Source organism: Aythya marila (assembly GCF_965140915.1).
Source record: "Aythya marila genome assembly, chromosome: 7".
Classification (NCBI taxonomy): domain Eukaryota; kingdom Metazoa; phylum Chordata; class Aves; order Anseriformes; family Anatidae; genus Aythya; species Aythya marila.
The window spans coordinates 2,485,762-2,491,813 of NC_139048.1; positions in this window are offsets into that span (position 1 = coordinate 2,485,762).

Here is a 6,052-nt window from a genome sequence, read left to right on the forward strand (position 1 = left end):
GCATGGCCGTCGCTGTGGGGACCCGGGTAGGCCCCAGTTGGGCAGCAGCTCGCTAAAAGCTCCCTAAACTAACATGAAACTAACTCAGACAGCCGAGTCTGGCTTCTGAACCGCTCCTCCCCTAATTCAAATTGTTTTTGTTTTTGTTTTTGTTTTCTTCATCATAAAAACAGGGCGCTTCGAAGGGGTAACAGTAGGGGGAGCGCGGAAGGAAGCAGCAGTAAAAGTGTTAAAAATTAAACCAGCTTTTTAAGTCTGTTGTCCTCGCCTAAATAGTTACCTGCCGTTATGTACAAAAATTTATTCCCTGACAGGAAATGAGTACTAAGGCCTAAAGTTGAGACTCCAAGAACTCAAAACAAACCCCATGCTGCTCTGTATGTGAAGATTTAAAAAAAAATAAAATGGTGAGGAGCCAGGATGACTCAGGCCTTGACTAGAAGGCCTTGACTGCATAAAAGTAGAAAGCTGATACGGGAGAAAGTCGTCATCACCACATCCAACATCACGGCCATCCACATTCTTGGCCAAGTCTACGCTTGATATCTATCATTTAAGCAAACATGAACTTCCAGTCAATGAGATAATATGGTATGAAAAATGACAAGAAACCCCGATTTGAAAATAGCCAAGCAGAAGATGCCTTTGAACCCTTTAAATATAGACTCGGGTCAGAAACATTTTTTAGACTGGAAGGACTCAACCTCAGCCCTTAGTTTTATTTTTAAAATGCTCTTTAAAATATTTATGCACAGATGAAAAATTAACTACATTAAGACACATAACTTCCATCATTATGCTCAATTCTTTCTTCATTTTGAACATTTTTACCAGTGGCCTGCAGTTACAAAGCACAGGCCCCAGCTACCTCATGTTTCATTCTCCAGCCTCCTCCACGCAGTACATAAAGCCAATTTAAAAGCAAGCCATGTATTTGCTCTCTGATGATTCTCTCTGAGGCCTAAGGGAGTCACAAAAGAGTTTGGACTTCTATAAAAGCGATTAGAGAGTACGGCTCTCTTCCCCTCTATGAAACAGAACAGGAAAGTTCTTAGAAATGAGGGAGTAGAGGTAGGCCAGGCAGCAGATGGAGATGCAGGTGACTTCTTGCTCTCTGGGCATTGGTTAGCCTGGCTGCTCGAAACCTCATTTTCAGGCTGTGGTTTCACAAAAAATGAAAGCCAAACTGACCTTTACCTACTGCCAGAGTTAAACAGAGTTGAGATATTTAAAATAAGCACGAAAAAAACAAAGTACGCCTAAAAGTTCTGAATAATAAGACAGAGAGAACAAGTTACTCTTACGGATGAAATCAAAAATACTTCAAAAACTCAGCATTGCTCGTCAGTCAAGGGAAATGATTGCCCCACTCTGCTCTGCCCTGGTGCAGCCTCACCTTGAGCACTGTGTGCGGTTCTGGGCACCACAGCACAAATAGGACATTATACGGTTGGAGAGTGTCCAGAGAATGTCACCATCTACAAGATGGTGAAGGGCCCAGAGGGGAAGATGTATGAGGAGCAGCTGAGGGCACTGGGCCTGTTCAGCCTGGAGAAGAGGCTGAGAGGAGGCCTCATCATGGTCTACAACTTCCTTGCAATGGGGAGCGGAGGGGAGATCTCTTCTCTTTAGTGACCAGTGACAGGACCCAAGGGAATGGTGTCAATCTGTAACACAGAGGTTCAGGCTGGACATCAAGAAGAGGTTCTTCACTGAGAGAGTGGTCACACACTGGAACAGGCTCCCCAGGGAGCAGTCATGGCACCAAGGCTGTTGAATTTTAAGAAGTGCTTGGACTGTGCTCAGTCCTATGGTCTGAATTTTTGGGTAGACCTGTGTGGAGCCAGGAGTTGGACTCAAGTTGGACTCGATGATCCTTGTGGGTCCCTTCCAACTTGGGATATTCTATCATTATGTGTATTATGCAGGGTATTAATTTCTGATTTGTCTCCCACAACTTCCTAGCCACCAAACACAAGCTGGTAACTAGCACTAAAACCTGGCTGCGATCTTGTAGGCTGACCACAGGATAACCAGCCTAAAGGAGCGCTGTGGCCTTCAACTTGCATGGTGTTTTTGACACTTACCATCATACCAACCACGCAGAAACTAAAACATTGCAGTTACTGGGCTCCTTCAAAAAGCAAACCTTATTTTTTACCATAACTAATTTACAACAAAGACAGCCTCCTCCCTCAATTCATGCTGTCTACCAACATCATACTCGTATGGTTTTCCACCCAAGGTGGATGGTGAAAATCCAAGAGAAATTAGACACGTTGAGTGATGCCTGAGGTGTTTTTTTTTTTTTTTTTTTTTTTTTAATAAAAAAATAATCCAGTGACCTTAACTGCAAATTAACAAAGTTCTACGTGTGTGTGTGTGTGTGTGTGTGAGAGAGTGGGTGGGTGGGTGGGTGGGTGGGTGGGATGGGGGGAATACAAAGGGAGAAAGGCCTTTTACAAGGTCATCCAGTCTTTTGTGCTTCAGGCGATAAAGATCCTAATATTCAGATCTTTCACAAAGCAGAACTCCTTTTGATGTTATTACTTTTATAATTAATTATCTAGTTTGCCTCAAATACTATTTTTATGTGGTATAATGACTTTAGGGGACTTTAGATATGATAAAGTTAGATGTAAGCAACTTAGATTTTTTTTTTTCTTTTGAATTAAATTACTCTGAAGTCTATCTCATAAGTTTCGGTAGGGGGTTAATTTAGTTTAACATATTAACACAAATTTACCATCTCACCTTCAGCCGTGACAGCTTTATGCTACTGGATAATCTTTTATTTAGGTGTAAACCATAAAACTTTCAAGCAAAATCAGAACTCTTAACACTAGGTATCATTGCTAATCAATAGATAGCAAAGTCAGATCCATTTGGGGGTCTTCACAAGCGTGGTTGTAACAGAAGTTACCAAAAAAAAAACAACAGTTTACACCACCAAAATTCTTTAAAAGCCTAATTCATTACAGTGTCTATTAGCCCACATTGAATTGAAACGGCAGCAAAATAGCAATTTTTCCGCTATCATTGTATGGGCATTTTTATGTTGACAAGGGCTCTGATGTTTTGACAGGAAAAAAAATAAAAATAAAAAAATATTGCTCTGGAATATGCCAATAATTGTATATTCTGGTATGATCATACAGTGGTTTATTAGTGCACTTACCACGCAGTATCTTTTCACAACCTTTGTGATAAACGTCTCTGCAACAGAACAATACCTACAAGAAAACACAAATTATAAAAAAAAAAAAAAAAAAGATTTTGAGAGTGCCTTGCCTCAAATCCATCTTCAGCAGTGGTCTCTTAAATAATGGATACACGGATATTTGCAACAGTATATCTACAGGAGGGAAAAAATGACATTTACTTCAAATTTTCTGTTGGGTAATATTTATCTGTCAACATTTAATTTACTAGGATTACAAACCACCACATACAAATTGAAGTAAGACAATTGACTCTCAAAATGTGTTGAAAAGTAGTTTTATATAGTAGTTTGAATCAGTCCTTGAATGTGTTTGCCAGCTTAGACATTTTTTAACTTAAAAAGAATTAAAAAGAATTAGAAAAAATAACATCTTAATTCCTCATATGAAGGTCCTCATACAAGACCATTTGTTCTAGATTCTACACTTCAGGCTATTGATGCTGTGTAAAGCAAAGCCCAGTGATTAAACAAGTTATTTTATGATGAATCTCTGAAAAAGTATCTATTTATCTATTTTGCAATAGACTTCTTAAAATGGTTTATTGCTCTGACATTACCACACCTAAGATTTTCAGACGCTTGTATTCATACAGAGAACCAAATTTTGACAACTTACTCTCACGTGAGAGGAATCTGTGTAAGTTTATGAACAAATAGGATCGGTTTTCCAAAATGGCTCCTATCAAACATGTCTGCTGTTTGTGTAAGTAAACGCGTGTGTACACTCGTTTATTGTGGACGGGGCAGGACTCCACTGAGCTCTGTCAAAATAACTTAAAAGCAAAATACGAATCTACTTCACAGGGCCTGAGGCACTCGTGGTGTTTCCGAGAAGCCAGGAGCAGAGACCACGAGCAGGACAGGCACGGCCTACAGGCTGGTATCAGATCACTGCCACTGAGCACACACCTTGAGCTTCATAATCTGATGCCACTGCCAATGTGCTGATTCCTTCTCGAGCTCCTCAAAAGTGGTTCAGTTTTGCTGTTCTTGGTGTTCACCCAACTGGCATGCAGTAGCAATTTAGATCTGTTCAAGGGTTATAAATAGGTTTGAGCGCCATGCGTGAAAACACAGGAACAACGGGCAGAGGGGAAGGAAGGATTATTTGTGCAAAGAACTTCCAGGACAAAGTCTTAGCTGGATTAATAATTTGCTAATTCTTACTCTGTGAGAAGTAGCATAGAAAACGTGTAAAAATCATTTGAAGAAAGCTCTTATTAAAATATCGAAATTACAAAATAATCCTAATACATAAAATGAAGAACATTCACAGTAAAGTCCAATTGCTTGAAAAATTCTCAGAGGCACTGAGCAATTTCTGTATGAAGGAAATCTTGGCTTTGACTTGACATTTATGCCCTATACAGAACAAATATGGCTTTGAGCTCGGTTAGTCTATATTGCTTAAATAGCCTATTGAAATAAATGTATTGCGCAAGTAGTCTAAAATGGAAGTTTGTTATTTCTAAAGTCCGTTTTCTATAAACATAACTATCTCCAAGCTGTAAAATGCAAAATCTGCAGAAAGAAATGCAAGTTCAAGGACAGAAAAAAAAAAAAAAAAAAAAAAAAGGAAATAGTGCAGATTCTCATCAGATGAGTCAAAAAATTAATTGCTGGAGAAATGGAATGCCAAAAGTAGGTTTTACATATAATCTATGTATATAAAAATTACAGGCTGCACACTTTGTGTAGTTGTATTATTTCTGTATTTCAGTAGTCGTGATATTTGTGTTTTTTCCAGATTTGTCACTAAAATGGGATATAGTAGAGAGCAGAGGGTATCTGTTGTGAGAGAAACATTTCCACTTGTTGGATCATAATTATACCGCCACCTCCTCCCTAAAATCTCTTTTTACTGGATGCTAGAGGCAAATTTGAAAACTTTATTATTAATACAGTATCTGAACAGCAGTTTGTTAGGTACTTCAAGGAATGGAGGATCACATTATCCCAAGTTTTTTCTACAATTTGAGGTTTGTTAGGAAAGGTGCCTTTTATCACTGATCTTAAATACAGAAAGAGACCAACAGAAGCACACTATGATGACACAGGAGAAAAGTCGTTCTTCGTGTCTCATAGCATGTAACCCCTGCTATTTAGCTTGAATATTTTAATAATGGTGATACTCCTATACTGCTAGACAGAACCGTATCATACTAGAAATTGTGCAGATGAGCAATAATTGTGATAATAATTATTTAAATTAAGCAGTAAGTAGTCAATAATTACTGATTAATGATTGAGATTCTTCTGCCGCCACCACCTCCCTGGGCAACCCGTCCCAACGCCTGGCTGCTCGTCCTGAGGAGAAATGGCTCCTTGTTTCCCACCTGAACCTCCCCTGGCACAACTTGAGGCCCTCTTGGCCTATCCTACACTTGACTGATGACAGGTGACAGCTGACAGGAGCCATTGGAGCTGTACAAGAGTATTTGGGGGTTGTCCTTGTCACCATACTGAAGGGCCAGGCTCCAAATCGTTGAAGTGCTACATAAGGGAAGGCTGCACGGGGCCTAGTCGTGTGCTGCACAAGGCCTCACCATGTTGGAGCTCTGTATCGATCACCAGGCCTTAATTATTCATACTCTTTGGGGAGACTTGGCCTGCTAACTGCTACCCTGAATTTATCCATGTTTTATACGTGAATCAGCACTACTTCCAAATAACTACAGGTGATAAGCACCAAAAAATTACCTATCTAGGCAATGGCTTTTCAATTCTTTGGAATGGTTAACTGAAATGAGCACACAGGGCGGGAATGAAATTAAAAGGTTTAAAGAAAGTAATACGGTTTAAGAATAACAATAGAGCTTTGTTCTTGCA